The sequence below is a fragment of the Bidens hawaiensis genome, unplaced genomic scaffold, assembly GCF_021521415.1.
Source record: "Bidens hawaiensis isolate Kalapana, Puna unplaced genomic scaffold, B.hawaiensis_p1.1 tig00065373_1, whole genome shotgun sequence".
In the NCBI taxonomy this organism is placed as follows: Eukaryota; Viridiplantae; Streptophyta; class Magnoliopsida; order Asterales; family Asteraceae; genus Bidens; species Bidens hawaiensis.
In genome coordinates, this window is record NW_027501665.1 from 42,871 (window position 1) to 60,682 (window position 17,812).

At 32.6% G+C, this 17,812-nt stretch overlaps 1 pseudogene across 1 annotated transcript; it reads left to right on the forward strand.

Moving 5' to 3' along the window:
- The first annotated feature begins 6,934 nt into the window (after positions 1-6,934).
- LOC143604500 (serine/arginine-rich splicing factor RS2Z32-like) lies at positions 6,935-10,161 on the forward strand (annotated as a pseudogene). The gene is made up of 6 exons (XR_013148308.1): positions 6,935-7,041; positions 7,873-7,912; positions 8,054-8,149; positions 8,766-8,974; positions 9,045-9,143; positions 9,763-10,161. The product of XR_013148308.1 is annotated as a serine/arginine-rich splicing factor RS2Z32-like (transcript).
- Positions 10,162-17,812: the final 7,651 nt, after the last annotated feature.

Here is a 17,812-nt window from a genome sequence, read left to right on the forward strand (position 1 = left end):
TAAACCACAAACGTAGTTGTATACTTTACCTGAATAATTGCTCGATTTGGTGTTCTATGCTTATATGCCTATGTGTTTATCGCTTTTGGTTGGTGGAACTATAAAATCCTAGACTATTTGGCATCCCCTTATAGCAAGGTGTCGTTAACGTAATGCAATTAACGATAACTATAAAATCCTAGACTATTTGGCATCCCCTTATAGCTAGGTTTCGCTAATGTGTTTAGCGATATCTATTTATCCAAATTACCACTTTTATTTATCGTTTCGTATGCAAGTTTTGTGGCTATCTTTATTATATACTAATATGATTAAACTTATGAATTGCTCACCGACCTTTGTGTTGACAAACTTTATTTTATGAAATGTTGCAGGTTTGCATCTTGGTTGATTTATGATTGTGAAGAAAACGACATCAAAGACCTTAGGATATTAGTAAAAATGAACAATATCAATTTGCCATATTTTGTGATATCTTGTTTATGGTTATTTTATGGATAATTGTTATGTGACATTTTCGATGTTGTGAAATGAAATGAGTTTATTAAATACTGTCACTTTAATTAGTGTCATGTGCTTATGGACAATCGTTACACCTCGGCATGTTCCGCCGCCTTTGGTCGGGGTGTGACACACTGGATTGAGTTGCATCTCCGGCACCGTCTCCTCTTGTGTTGTCACACCCCAACCTAAGGCAGAAATGTCGGGGCGTGAGCTGATTGTTCACAGCTCAAATGTACTATCATAAATATAAATGACAATATCTATTAAATTAATTATTTCATTTACAGTGCACACATTATCCAATACATAAACAAATAATCCAAACAAAGCAAACATAACCCAAACAAAAATTAAAGATAATTTGTCTTCGTTAAACCCTAGGGTCTTTACTAAGTGTCCAAAACTTCAATCGATAACCTGCATATGCGTAGAAAATACAATAGAGTTTGTCAACATAAAGTTGAGTGAGATTATCACCAGTTTTGCAATAATATAATAATAATATAGGAAATAAGCAAAACGTAATAAGTTGAGGTAAATAAATCAAACCATGAGCAAATAAGATGTCAATTGACCATTGCCAAGCGAATCGGTCGTTGGCAAATCAACCATGAGCAAATAATAAGACCGTTGCCAAGCGAATCGGGCGTGGGTCAATAGTATGATCATACTATAAATGAGAATATGTTGGACCCCTCCGAAATACGAATGAATGAAAATTAGCACATAAACAAGGTAAGCATGTAACACGTACATTTGATCAAATCACACACAATTTCACGTTTGTTATTTTGAGATATATAGATAATACGAAATACGGATAATACACATATGTCCCCAAAACTTGTGAAATTCAGTAAAATAGGGGAATGATAAAACTCACCTTAAATCGAAGGAAAGTGAATAAAAATAATGATAAACAAGTCAAGTATTAAATAAATCGTCTTCTAATGCGTCGAATGAAATAAACCAACTGAACCCAAACGATGAATGGAACAAGAGATAATCGAGGTCAAAGGGTCTTGAAGCTTGAAAGTCAACGAATGCATGAAGAACTTGAAGAAACCGACAATGGGGGGGAGAAGAATTTTGTGGGATATAGATATGGGGGCTGGTATTGAAGTAATAATTTAGGGTTTTATGATATGTATTGTTTAAATATTAGCGGTTAACGCTTGTTTATTAGGAAATAACTATTTTAGGGAACCAAATAATCAATAAATGACAAAATCGGGTATAATAACATAGAAATTTCGACTTGGACAACAAGAAAACGTCTTGTGATTTGTAATAGCATTTTTTTAAATCTAGCCTTTTAAATACCAATAAATACAAATTTTAAATAGTTCGAAAGATCCAAATTACATTCCGAATCGGTTTAAATATAAACGAATACAAATACAAAAAAAATCCGAGATGTTACAACGACCTGGGGGGAAGCTAAATACTAAATAGAAAACGGCTAGGTGAAAGGAAGCATCTGTCAATTGGGGTGTGTCCTTGAAAAAGAGGATAAGTCGGTATTTAAAAGGGTCTAAAGAAAGAATGTGTTTTAAGACTAATAATGACAATTATTAATAAGTTTCATGAAATAGTCAAAACTTTTTATGGTAAACCGACAATTTAGTTCATTCCAATTTAAATTTAAATGAATGCAATAATTATTATAATTATTCATACAATTCAACTTTCTTTAATTATCAATAAATCATAACCGCCTTATGTTTTAACTTTTGCTTGAATTTTCATTTAGTGATATAAATCACTTACTTTATGACAATCATCTAATATTACGAATAATTTTCAGAATACAAAAATTATTGAATTTAACATAATTAAATTGTAAATTTGAAAAGCACGTTTTCTAGTTATTAGCTTATTTAACCATTTATTAGGATTTAAAAAGAATAATGATTTAAACCGTCAATAACAATCTATATATTATATTATTATGCCATAACCACAAGTTTAAATAGCATCTCATAAAAAAATATTAAGTTTACAAAATTTGAAAAACGGTTTCACTATCTAAATACTCGTATTAAATTTTTTGGGTATTCCAAAAATCGGAATGGGTCGGTTTTCGGTTTCAAAAGTTGATGAATGTCACACTTTACAAAATCATACAATAAGAACATGGATTATCAATTATCTCATATAACTAACAAACGGGTCATGAAATATTCGGATGAAATGGCTCATGGTTATAAGATATAGTAAATGGGTGCATTTAATAGGAGATTTTTTTTAATTTAATATAGAACTAGGATAGTGGCTCGTATTACACACGGGTGGAAAAAATTTCAAACGTCATATATGTATGTATATATATATATGTGTGTGTGTGTGTGTGTGTAGCTATCCTAAGAATTATTTACATTGTTTTCTACAAAACCACAAGATATAGGAAAAATATGTATAAATGGTGTGAATAAGAAACTGTATAAATATACAAATAATTGAATTGCTAAAGTAATAGTCATACTAAAAAATGTAGCAAAAATTAGTTATAAATAATAAATTGTAGTCAAAAGCGGTTTTTAAATCATTTGAAATGAAATAGTTGGTTATGATTCTAGAAAACATTAATTAGTGAGGTTATGATTCTAGAAAATATTAATTAGTGAATTAAGTGGCAATTCTAGAGATGGAAAACTTGTAATCTTATGTGGACATCCTATTTGAAGGCGATGTGGATATCTTGTTTTGCTTTAGTAATATAGTAAGAAAATTAGCATTGGGATTAAAATTAATTGATTAATTACGTGGAAATTATAAACATTGAAAGTCGATGACATGGAATATTGGTGGACACCCTAAGAGATGGACAAGTGGACAATTTGGTTTTGCTTTAATATATTAGTTAGATTATTTTAATAGTAAGAAATTTTAAGGCTGTAAGTTATTTATGTAAAATAGTCAAGTTAACCAATAGGAAAGGGCCATGCATCCAAAATGGGTCTTACTTTAATATAATACATAGATAGTATTGATATATCGATATAGATTTCTAAACTTGATTCTGAGTCGTTGCGTAAGAAAATTGTCATGTGTTAAAAACAATTTAATTTACATAAAAAATATTAAAAATAATAAACGATGTTTTAATGATCCACCTTGACTATAGTAATGCACTGAATATGATTTAAAGATAGTTAGTGTATTGACTATGATTTAAAAAGATGGCCATATGAATAAGTTGGCATTTAATATGAATTTAGAATTATTTAAATGTGAATAAAATCTAGAAAGACTTTATATATTTTTTTCTTTTTGAATTATTTAATTATGAAGAAAATCAAAGAAGTGCTTGCTATATATAGAAGCAATATGGTTGGACCAATAAGAAGAGCCCACGTATCCAAAAACTCTATTGTTTTAATCATATAGATAGATATAGATATATCGATATATATTTCTGAACTTGATTATGAGTCGTTGTGTAAGAAAATGGTTATGTGTTAAAAATAATTTAATTTAATTATTTATAATCTAGATTGTTCATAAAAAATATTAAAAATAATAAATGATGTTTTAAAGATCCACCTTAACTATAGTAATGCATTTTTAAAATAGTTAATACTTCGACTATGATTTAAAAATAGTTAATGTATTGATTATGATTTAAAAATATGTCTAATGGCCATATGAATAAGTTGACATTTAATATGAATTAGAATTATTTAAATGTGAATAAAATATAGAAAGGCTTGACATTTTATTTCTTTTTGAATTATTTAATTGTGAAGAAAATCAAAGAAGTACTTGTTATATATGAAAGCAATAGAGTTGGACCAATAAGAAGAGACCATGTGTCCAAAAACTCTATTGTTTTAATAGTATAGTTAGATAAACAAAAATGATGATGATGATGATGTGTTTTAACTACATTCAATCTTAACTTTTATTTTCCTCCTATCTTCTAATCTTCACTCTTCTTAATCCATGCTATCCATGGGTCATGGGTTTACTTGGTATGACCCATTAGTTGTAATATGAAAAAAAGTATTTAATGTAATTTAAATAACAATAACTTTTACTAACCCGCATCTAATTTTATTATTAGATATAGAAAATTTGACCATAATTTCTAAAAAAAAAACATATAAACCATTGAACATCTATAATAAGTTTAAAATCAAACATTGAATTAGTTAAATAATGATTTACAAACCATTATCATATAATAATTAGTGGCATATGTTTATAATAGATATTTAGTTATGTGTATACTTCAAATTTTGTTGAAAAATACAATATTTATAATCTTATGATTTATAAAACATTATTTAACTTACATTCGTATTGATCATATAACGCATCTTTAATATGTTTAGGTACCAATAATTGATTTTATGTCATCTTAAAACATTATTTCAATCTTAAGAAAATGTAAAATTTAAATATATAACATTTGAAGTGCGTGTGATTATATTAAAATTAATATATAAATTCAAAAGAAAAACCATAACTTACGTATGATTAAATACCTAAATTTCGATCAATTGACAAATCCAGTGTAATACATAGATTCAAAAGCTAGTTATCTATATATAATTATACTTGAAAACTTAGATTGCTACAGTAACATGACACTTTTGTAGTTTCTGTTTTAAGAAAGTTAGGCCACATCTAGGATTTGTATTTTGATTTTTGCCATACCTTCCGAAAAGGATTGATAGGAAGGGAATTCGTTTCAAGTGTTCTATTTGTGTTCGATTCTTGCAAAAAACGGGTAATAAAAGAAATTAACGAACCAAACACATGTCGAAGTTATCTTAGACATACTGCAACTTGATTCTTTTATTTTTTCCCGCCATATCGTAATGAACCTAACCGATACCTACTAAATTTATGTCGAATCGCTGCCGCAATGTCCGTTTTTTTGTTTCGGTCTTTAATTTGTTTTAAATACGTTAATTTGAGGAATTATTTTTGGGTTCAGGTTTGGTACCGTAAGTAACCAGCCGATACCAACCAAATTCACGCCAACGCCGGAGTTTACTTTCGTAGTTTGTATTTATACAAGTACAACGTATTTCAACACCAAGGGCATTTCGGTCATATAACGGTATCTCTGTCTCTATCTATCTATCTATCTATATATATATATATATAATATCGAGAGCGGGGGTTAAGTTCGCCTTTCGTGTTTAAACTCGCAGAAGGGGAAAAAACTAGGGTTTGTGTAACTGTCAGGTATTTTTTTATTTTCAATCCAATTACGCTCTAATTCAACTTTCATCTTATCGATTCGAAGTTACTGTTCGTTAAACTATGCTGTAAAACAGGCTACAGTATTTTCGTCACCGATCGAATTCGTCTATATTGAATTTTATATGCTTGTGATTGAGGTGCTTCATGTAATTGGAATTTATACAAAATTGTAATTGGAATAATATTAACAGAAGTGAATGCCTTTTAAGAAGAATTAGGGCTGTAAACCAACCGAACTGAACAACGCCTTGTTCATGTTTGTGCGTTAAGCGTTTAGCAGACAAACGCCACGAGCATCTAACCGAAGGAAATTTTAAATCGGTATGATAAGATTAGAAAATTCATTAAGAATATTAAAAGCCTGTAATTAACATACATAAACAAACATTAACGAATATAAATGGACGTAAAGGAACGCGTTATTGAACGTGCACAAACACTAGGGGTGTTAAACAAATTGAACTTCGAATATCCGAATCGAATTATTCGAATTTTGAAACTTGAGTTTTTTGACAACAAAATATACAAGTCAGTAAAACCAATAAATCATTCAAAATTAAAGCATTCTAAATATTCAAAGTGGTAACATCCATTACATGAATTAATAATCAAAATGATGAACTTCCAATTTTTAGTCTTTAAAGCTTTAAAAATTTATTTAGTTTATCTTTTTATAAATATGTATATGTGCATTTATAATAAAAATTAAATGTATAATTTGAATTCGTATTTCGGACTGAATAGAATTCAAATTCTTAAAATTCGTTTCGAAGTTCGATTATAAATCGAATTCGAACCGAATCGAATTTGAATGATTGAAAACCAAATCCAAACCGTAAGATTCAAATGCGATTTGAATAGAATTTCGAGTTCATCGAGTCCGATTTGAATAACGAACACCCCTAACGAACACGATTGAACAAACATGGCCTCTGTTCATGTCCGGTTATTTATTAAACGAACTTACAAACTTTGCTGAGCATTCGTGCGTTTACAATCCTAAGAAGAATTAACAAATGGTAATGCATTGTAATAAGCTTATGTTTTGATATGTGATATCAGATTTAGTTTAAAGAAGTTTTTTTCTGTGAAGTACATCTCTGTTATATGCATTTGTGTATATGAATTTTAAGTATCTTTTTGTCAACAGGTGGCAGTATTATTGTTATTAATATACACATATATACATGCATGTGTGTTTTGTGCAGGGAATATGCCGCGTTATGATGATCGTTATGGGAATACGCGTCTCTATGTTGGCCACTTGGATTAACGAACCCGATCGCGTGACTTAGAGGACATATTTAGCCGATATGGAAGGTATATAGTTCTAGCAACAGTCATTTTGTACAGTGTTTTTTTTATTTCTTTTGACAAAAGCTGATAACTTTGACATATTTGCTGATTATGCACACTTGATCATTAAGTAGATATTTTTGTCTCTTATATTCATCTTGCTGTTATGATCCTGTACACCTATGTCCAGTGTTGTAAAAAAAATCCTGACTAGGTGCCGATTAATCCTATTTGTCCAAAATCGGTCAAAATTGAAAATTTTATACATGAAATTTATACATAAAATTTGGAAAGTTTAATACATAAAATTTGGAATATATATGTACATTTGAAAATTTACATATAAATTCCAATCATAATTAATCCCGACTAATCCCTATTAATCCTGATTAATCATTGGTCCCTACCTGACAGCCCAACTAGCACCTAGCAATTTCTACAACAGTGCATGTGCCACATACTATTGTTTCCACCTGAAATTAAAAATTTAAAATTCAGGCTGTTTTAGAATTGAGGTGTGTCTAGGATTAAGATATCGGTTTTGTAAACTACCATTTTCAAAACACTACCCTCTGAAAGTGTCAAGTAAGTTTGACCTGATGATCTTTATGAAGGTTCATGGGTTTAACCCAACCTGGAGGAATATGGTGAGAGGTTGACCATGGTCAATGAGTCGCTAGACATGCAGTGCGTGTATAAAAGACACTGGCAATTCTTTGTATATTATTTTCAGTAGTTTTTAGAAGATAATGGTAAAGTGGTGTTTAGTTCATCTTTGAGGGGCAAAGTATCAACCCTTTTGGTTCTTAATGTCATGATGGCCTTATTGTTTCGTTTCTGGCGCCATTTACGCAGAGTTCGTCAGGTGGATATGAAGCGTGACTTTGCCTTCTTGGTATGTACTTGCCGCATTTACTGCTTTACTATAGTGATTGATTGTTGTTGCATAGAATCTTGTTTTGCCTTTTCCCGTACTTTTATATTTATTGGTATGACCTTTGCATTCGTGCTTTTTTCTTTATTTTTGATACTGCAGGAGTTCAGTGACCCTCGAGATGCTGATGATGCACGATACAGCTTAAATGGTCGTGATGTTGATGGAAGTCGTATTGTGGTGGAATCTGCAAAAGGGGTATGATCCTTTTATATTCATGGTGATTTTTGGTCTGTATATGTGTGTGCATGGCTGTATGCAATATATTATGGTGTGTAGAGAATCCGATAAGTTGAGTTCAAATGTATAATATCTGAAAATATCCGATGTTTGACACTTTTGACTGTATACATGATTAATAGATGTTCTCAAATCATGGATCAAATACTTAAAAGTAATCCAAGAAGTATCAAAGGCTGAAAACTTGAGTTTTGAACCTAAATAAATTCCAAAATTATTAATAATGGAATCATAGTTAAGTTTCACCAATATCTTGAGTTTAGGATGTGTAAACTGAATTGGCATTATTGAAACTGTTTTAGAATCAAGGTTTGAATGCTTGACAATCATATAATGCATGTACATCTGTAGAAGTAAGCCTGGCAAACTAGGTGGCGGTTCGGTTGATGGTTCAAAACGAGTTTGGGTCAGAACGGGTTTGGGGCAATACGGGTTTAGAGCTAAACTAGCTTGTGTCAAAACTGGCCATTTCAAAGAAGTATCAATTTGGTTTGGGTCAAGACGGTTTGTGGTCAAACCTTGTTATTAACTTTTAAGTTGACTTAATGTGAACTTTGTGCTGTGTTTGTATTAGGTTCCACGAGGTGCTGGTGGTGGTCCCTCAGGTGGGTCCCGTGAGTATCTTGGTAGAGGTCCTCCACCAGGGTCAGGTCGTTGCTTTAATTGTGGGCTCGATGGTCATTGGGCTCGAGATTGCAAAGCAGGCGACTGGAAAAACAAATGCTATCGTTGCGGCGAGCGAGGCCATATAGAAAGGGATTGTAAAAACAGCCCCAAGAAATTGTAAGCTCATTTACCATTTCTTTTGTTCAGTCAAAAAAAATATTTAGAAAATAATATTTCTTTTATAAAGTGTTCAAAGCAGGCGTGGACGAAGTTACTCGCGGACCCCATCTCCTCCTCGACGTGGTAGAAGCCGCAGTCGTAGCTATAGCAGAGGTCGCAGCTACAGGTTACATTTACATATCTAGTCCCTCAACTTTGAAAATATATCTTTTATGTGCCCTCCTATTTGTCACTTTACTTTGTTGACATGATTACACGTAGGCTTGTAAACGAACCGAACGAACGCGAACTGAGCATATTTGTGTTTGTTCATGTAACTTTAACCGCACAAACAATCGAACAAAAACTGAAACGAACAGGGTTTTCTTGTTTGTGTTTTATTCATTGAGAAAATGAACATGTTTGTGTTCGTCTATGTTTGTCTGTTAAGAGTATAAATGAACGGTTACGTAACTGAATATACATGAACGAACATACCTAAGCTATGACTGGTTAAAAAAAATGTGAATAAAACTATTAACTAAATGAACGTTCATGCATATAAATGATCGGACTAGGTATGTGTTCATGTTTGTTTATTTATTAAATAAACATACATAAACAAACTTCGCACCGACAATTCATGAGCTCTTCACTGAATGTTCGGTTGTATATAAGATTACAAGCCAAAATGGGTTTGGTCCGATAAAAACACCTCTCGTATACATTTTATTTATTTACATGTATGCTTGTCTTTCTATTGAAATACTTATGGCAATATTTATTTTGCCTTTTTGGCTTTTCAGCCGATCTAGATCACCTTCAAGGCGTGAGAGGAGCATTGACCGGGCAGATAGAAAGAAGAGGAGCCCAAGGAGACACAGAAGCCCATCACCAAGAGACCGAAGCCCATCACCTGCTGACAGAAGCCCATCACCAAGAGACCGAAGCCCATCACCCGCCGACAGAAGCCCATCACCAAGAGACCGAGCTGAGAAGGCCAGTGAAAGGAGTAGGAGCCCAGTGGAAGATGGTGGTAGCCCAATTGATAGGAGTCCTGCTGAAGAGAATGGGCGCAGGCCGAGTGCAAGCCCGAGGGACAATGGAAGTCCGGTTGATGATGACGAAAACCATGGTGAGTCTGAGTAAACGTGTGAGTTGCATGGTGTTTTTGTTTTGAGAAACAATTGTGTTGGAACTAGACAACTAGTTTTTTTTTTTTTTTTTTTTTTTTTTTTTTTTTTTTTTGAATGTCAATGCCTACCTCCTACTATTTACATTATACCACCATTGACAGGAATCGAACCCTGGACCTCTCACCCAAAGGCCAAAGCCTTTACCATCCCACCAAAGTGGAGATGGCGGGACTAGACAACTAGTGGTGGGTTGTTATTTTGAATTATATACTTGTCAAGGATGAGGAATTGTTATATGAGTTTTGTTTTGAAAATTAGGATTTTGGATTGTTTGTTGAAAGGTGAAACTGCCTTCTCCCATTAGTTTATCTACATTTATATGTTAATGAACCGGATGAAGACGGACATCGCCAGTTCATGTTTGTTTATACAACTTTACCTGGAAAATGAACTAAATGAACGGATTGACATGTTCATGTTCATTCGTTAATAAAATGTGTGTTTTTGTCTGTTTATGACTGTGTTTTAATATTCAAAACGAACGGTTTACACACAAAACAAACATAGCTTAATGAAAACAAAGGAGCAAACAAATAAGATGTTAGCAGAGGTTTTTGACAAAATTCTCAACTTAAGTTTACATTGCGGGTGTTATCATTCATTCATCAACTGCTTTTTTTTTCCTAAGAATGACGACTTTCTTGTATTTAGGCTACTACACTCTTCAAATTTGGAGAGCCACAATGCTTTACTCTGGCCAGACTATGTTGTCTGTTCAGAGTTTGGCTTGGGCGTTCCCCCGGAGAACCATATTGCCGGCTGTTACTTGACAGTCGTGCCACCACAAGAGCAGAACTCTCTGGCGTAACATACGGTGGGACAAAAATCTGGGTGGGCTCAGGGTTCGAACTGACAACCTTTACACAAGGCCTAGCTCAAATCCTTCATTACCAATATCCACTCAAAAGTGACACAAGTGAAATTCGAACATCAACTGCTTCTAAGCGGTGTTAAGAATAATAATAGTTTATTCTTTTCTTTCTTTATTTTTTTTAACCCCTTTAACCTTGAACTGCAATTGAGCTATCATGTAGCCCCTGGATTTTAATAATTATTTTTTTAAACAATTTATGTTCCTACCTCTAAACTGTAGTGTAGTAAGGATATTTTTGGTTGAATGTAATTTAATGCAGGGAGAGTGGAATAAGAGAAGAAATGAAATAGACAAAAGAATGAAATTGATCATTACTATTCATTTGTCTTGTTTGGTTAAAATACGAAATTGAAATGAATTATTACTTTATGCTGTTTGGTATCCAAAAAAATTGCAGAAATGAAATAGAAAATTAAAACACTCATATCTCAAAATATTTTTTTTTTACCAAAATAAAAAAAGACTACAATGGTGACGGTGGTGGTAGCTCCGGCGACAAAAATGGTGGTGGTGGCGGTCAACGGCAGGGGCGGTGGTTGTGGTAGTGGTGGTCAAACGGTGGTAACATTGATAGTGATGGTGATGGTAGCACTGGTAGCGACGGTGATGGCGGTTAAGCAGTGACAGTGTTGGTAGCGGTGATGGTCAGGCGGCGGCGGTGGCGGCGGAGGTGGTGGAGACGGTGGCGGTGGTGGTTAAGAACGTTGGGTGAAGAAAGAATGGAATGGAAAAAAAAGAAAGGGGTGAGAAAAAATTGTTTTGATCCATGTGTAATGAATGATTCATTCCATTAAGCAACCAAACACCACTTTTTTTATTCCCACACAATGAATTATTCCACGCCATGTCATTCCTGCATATAAAACGTTACCTAAATGTATTATTATTATTTTAATGAACTGTTTAATTTTTTTATTTGACTTATTATAATTGAAGGTAAATTTTAACCTCTAGGAATGTTTAGCAAAGGCTCCTCTTATTCTTGATTAAACAATTTTGTGTGTGTGTGTGTGTTTTAAAGTGTGGGTTTAACTTCTAATTGGGTGAACGTTTTATCTGAAATCATTTGACGAGTTACTAAGGCTAGTTGTTAGAAAGAAGGGTTTGCTAGTTAGTTAACGCTTCACGTCACTGTCATGGACAATATGACTTTTATTAACCTACCCATTAACTTGCATGCTATGGTTTAACTATACATTAAATAAAAGAAAGAAACAAGAAACAAAAACTTAAGAAAAAAGTATGATTGTGTTTGATTATCTATTTCACTATATACAATAATAATAAATCATATACTCATACTCTCATAACTCAACTCTTTACATGTGAAATGTTATAAAATATGAAAAATGTATTTAATTGTAGAAATTGATTAGGTTTGTCTTGGTTAAGTATATACTTTGATGGGCTAAGTATCAACGTGGGCAAACAGAAATAAGAATAGTTAATACGGGTTAGATGTAGCACATTATGGGAGTGTAGTAGTGTACATGAGAATAAGTTAAAAAAATATTAGAATATTGTCGGGGTTAGATGGAGCAAGATTTGTTTGGATTCTTTTGCCGAGCATGTAGTTCATTGCAAAGAGTTGTGACATGATTTGGTGAGTGATGTTCTATGCGATTTTCTTAAACGGACCGAAATTTTCGCTAAAAAGAAGGCTCCCGTAAATTTTCTTACGGATCCTCTTGAAGGAAGATCTACTTTATGACCGGCCGATATTTTTGTCTTTGGGTGGGTAGGGCGGAAACTCGCTTGTGTGTACCTCACAGGAGTGCCCCCTCTTGTTGGGCTTAGGGACAACGGGTTTGTAGCAGGCCAGGCGGTATTGAAGGCGGCATCGGGCAAGGTTGCCAAACACGAGAAAGCCTGTTTGGAGAATCAACATGTGTTTATCTCCTTTGCCTTTGACACATTTGGTTTATTAGCTCCGGATGCCGTGGACCTTTTGAACAGAGTTCAGAAAGTCGTGCATAGTAATTTATCGGCCAATAAGAACCGAACCTTTGTTTTTAGTAGGATTGAGTTTGCTACCCAAAAGAGGGTTGCGGCGCAGCTTGTTGACCGCTTACCAGCCACTTAATTGTAAATCGTTTGGATGTTTTTATCGAAGTGTTATTGGATATTTAATTAAACTGATAAATTTACTATGATAAAAAAAATATATTGTCTTCAAACTTAAAAGAAATAACAATGCCCATTAACTCATTTGTTGATGTTATTAATCTTTCAACTTGTTTGATTGTAAATATCGTCTTCGGGTAATTGTTAAATTGGTTGTAATTAAGGAATCACGTGAGTCTTCTTCTAAGTGAAGAACTTACTAATCTTTTTGCCGTGGACAGTTCTTTAAACGTTATTGGTTTATACATCGTTGAAAAAAAACAAATATTTCATCTAACATGGTTGGTTGATTACTAGAGAGCTATATATGCGAAGCAATTGCAAACTATCAATCTTAACATGAGTTGACATAAATCTTAACATGAGTTTTGACAGAAATAACACATAAAGAACAGGTTTAAACATTGTTTAAATCTAGAATAAAGAACACATAAAGAGACTTATTCTTCCACGGCATTTACTCCCACTTGAACTGCATCAACAAGCTCCTTAATTTACTTGTGTAAGCAAGACCTTTGTAAAAGTAGCAATCATAAATCAAACTAAACAACTATACATGACTTCAACTTTTCTTTTCTTTTTTTTCGTTTTTAATTGAAGAGATTAAAAACATAAAGTTATTGGACCATGGAAAGTAGACTTCTAGGGCAATGAATCTCTGTTTCTTAAAAGCATCTTAGTAACGCAATCATTAAGTTCGACTAGCACTACAAACAAGTAAAACAATTGATCGAAATAATATTTCGATGTTTACACAATACTGTTAAATTCAAAAGTGGGAGTTGTGAAAATATCAACTTTTTATTATACAATTTACTGATGCAAAAATTATAATTTTGAGATTTGATATGAATACATTTATTAATCAAGATATTTTTAAACAAAAATGGTCAAATATAATATTATTACATTTATTAACAAAGATATCATTTATTTATTATACAACTATAAATAACCCTTACATTCATGTCTATTGAACTACAACATTCTTTTTTATACATCATTGTGCATTAATTAATCAAGATATTTTCATACAAAAATGATCAAATATAATATTATTGCATTTATTAACAAAGATATCATTTTTTATTATACAACTATAAATAACCCTTACATTCATATTTTGTGAACCACAACATTCTTTTCTATACATCATTGCTATATTATTCTTTGAAAAGTAAATCAGATAGTTTTTAAGGAAGGCAAATTTCTACAATACGTTGATGTTCATAGTGTTTCATTATATATTCAAGTGATATTGGTGCTTTATTAAAGCTATGATGATACACTATGAACAATCAACATGTTATAGAAAAGTCTCATCTTTATCATGTTTGGGCAACAAAATGGTGTTTTTAATCACGACCTACATAACTTGAAATCTCATAAAAATTCATATAAGTAGTATTACATACGTTATTGTTTTTCTATATGGTCTTGAATGAAAGTGTTTTTCTTGAGTTGCAAATTTGATTAGTTTAAAGTGCAACCTCAAACCTGTTGGTGATGGTTGTAACTTATAAAGTTAAGTAGCTATTTGCGTAAATATCTATTTTTTTGTGATACATAACTACTTTTACGCCTTCGTAACGTTATTTTGTATCACATTTCAATTATATTATGTTCAATTTAATAATAGCATAAAATAGAATTAGATTGCTAGCACTTTCCAATTTTAATGATAAATTACTTGAAATTGTTGAGTATTACACATAACAGGATGCATGATAGATTGTGAAGATGTTCATGTTTGTTATGGCAAGAACAGAGTGTGCATGTGAGAACCGGGGTTAGGAAATTTCAATATAACTATAATTAATTCATTGAATTTCGTGAGTAATTGCCATTTAGGTTTTATTTAGAACTTTAATTACATATCATGAAATGGGTATGATTTTACCCTTTGAAGAATGGTATATTAGTTTTTAATGGTCTGAACTATTTCCTTTTGGTTACTGCTGGTTTCAACTAATGAATTGACTACTGAAGGTCTCAACTTTTAAAGTATTTGTTCATAATGGTTCGCGACTGACAGAATCATAACGCCGTTAGTTTTAGGTCGTCGGACAAATATTTTTGGCCAGAAAATTCAAATTTGTGGCCGGAAAACACCACCTGAACACTGCAACCACCACCAATTGACTCACCGCTAGCCAACTACCACCACTTGAGTACCATCAACCGATTCCGACGATGGTTATAAGGTTTCCAACGACCTCAATAATTGGGGCCTTTACTAGAAAAAAGTTCCTAAAGGTCCGATACGAAGTTAGCGAGATGTTTGGGACGAAAATGTTGAGTTTTTAGAAAAAAAATTGAGTTTTCCAGCCAAAACCGTTTTTCCGGCGACCTGAAACTAACGATGTTGAGATTCTGTTAGTATTGGACCGTTATGAACAAATACTTTAAAAGTTGAGACCATTAGTAGCCAATTCATTAGTTGGGACCAGCAGTGAACAAAAGACAATAGTTGAGATCATTAAAAACCTATATAACTTGAAGAATTGGTTAATTTAACTGCAAATAATCTTCACACCAAAAAACTTGACCCGTTATCAGTTGTTTTGTAGATTGAAAAGTTGAAACATGGTTACAAGGAGCTCGTTAAGGAAGAAGATGAAGGTAGAGAAATACATTCAGATAGCTAGTTTTATTAAGCAACACATATATACTCAGTCAAAGGAGATCGAATGATGGATGAAAGTACATGATTGAAGAACGAGGACCAAAGCCAAACAGATGAAGTATAGGAATGTTTTATGATAACCTAGTATTTTTGTTCCAGCTAAACTATTTAAGGAGTACAAGATACCAAACACTTTATTTTTATTTTGAATGTTTGAATATTTATTTTGTTAGGGTAACTTGGTTATTTGACATTTTAAATTGTAATTTTAAGTGGAATGTTAATTTCAGTAAATGCTTAAATTTTCAAATATGAACATACTAGCAGGTTTTATATAGAAAATGACGAAAAAAATACATTTTGGTCGCGAAAGGGTTAGAACATGTGAAAGACAAGCGGTCGCAAGACGATCAGAACATGTAAAAAGGAAAGCGGCAGCAAAATTTAGTCGCAACAATGCGGTGGCAAAATTTGGTCACAAAAATGCGGTAGCAAAACTTGTTAGCAAAATTTGGTCGAACCAGGTTGGTTGCAAAATTTGGTCGCAACTATCCATTGCAATATTTACATCCTTGTATGTGGTCGCAAAAAATTGGTCGCTAAAGCATTGCAGTCGCAAATAGTGGCACTAGATAAACTATGACCAGCGTCTCCCTATCACACTTTTAGTTGCAATAGAGAAATTACGACTGTTTTGCAACTGCAAAGTCACAAAAGCTTTGTTTTCTTGTAGTGTCGGTGAAGAACTTACTAATCTTTATGTTGCAGACAGTTCTTCTAACATTATTAGTTTGTACGGGGAGTTGAGAGAAACGAATATGTGATCTAACATGGTTGGTTGATTACTCGAGAGCTATACAATTTCAAACTGCCAATCTTAACATAAGCTGACATAGAAATAACGGGAATAACAAATTCTGGTTTAACATTGTTAAATCTCCAATAAAGAACACATAAAGAGACTTATTCTTCCATGGCATTTACTTCCACTTGAACTGCATCAGCAAGCTCCTTAACTTGTGTAAGGAAGACCTTTGTAAATGCTGCAAATTATAAATCAAACTAAACAGCTACACATGATTTTATATATTTTTAATTGAAGAGAGAAAATAAAACATAAAGTCATTGGACCCGGGAAAATAAACTTCATGTTTACACAAAATGCGTTAATTTCAAAAGGGGGAGTTGTCAAAATATCAACGTTTTATTATACAATTTACCAATGTTTTAAAAGCTGGTTTTTTACGCGTACTGGATTTGACTAAAAAAATGATACAATCAGTTGAACAGGGTAATACCAGGAGGTTCAGCTGGTTGAATAGTTTACCTCATAATTAACTTCAATTTTTTTAATTGAAGAGATAAAATAAAACATAAAGTAAATTGGACCATGGAAAACAGACTTCTAGGTCATTAAATCTATGTTCCTATCTTAGTTATGCAATCAGTAAGTTCAACTTTTTTTTTTTAAGAACAATGACTTTTTTGTGTATAGGCCATCACACTCTTCAAATTGAAGAGTCCTGTTGCCCCACTCTGACCAGACTATGTTGTCTCAATCTTTTATTATACAATTTACTGACACAAAAATACAATTTTTAGATGTGAAATGAGCTCATTTATCAATCAATGTGGAAGGCTTGGTTTCTCAACAGAGACTTAGGTTCAATCGCTACAGTCAACAACCAGGGGGGGGGGATGGGTGGCTTAATAAAGGAAGACTAGGATATTTGTGATCTCTAATTCGATCATGAGGGTGTTCGGGTTTTACCCCCATGGAGATAACTTGGAGGCATGTAATATTCGTTAATTTTCAAACCCGAAAACCCGACCCATTTTAAAATTTTGGTTTTGTTTATATATATATATATATTATATCACGTTTCGTTGCACGTATTTTATGTGTCATTTGTCATTTTTTTATTTGTATTCGCATTCGTTAAACCGACCCGCTTCGTCGTTTCATTGTATTCGTGTTTAACGTTCATCGTTAATATAATTCACACAAGGATTTAAATTATTGTTCGTTCGTTTTC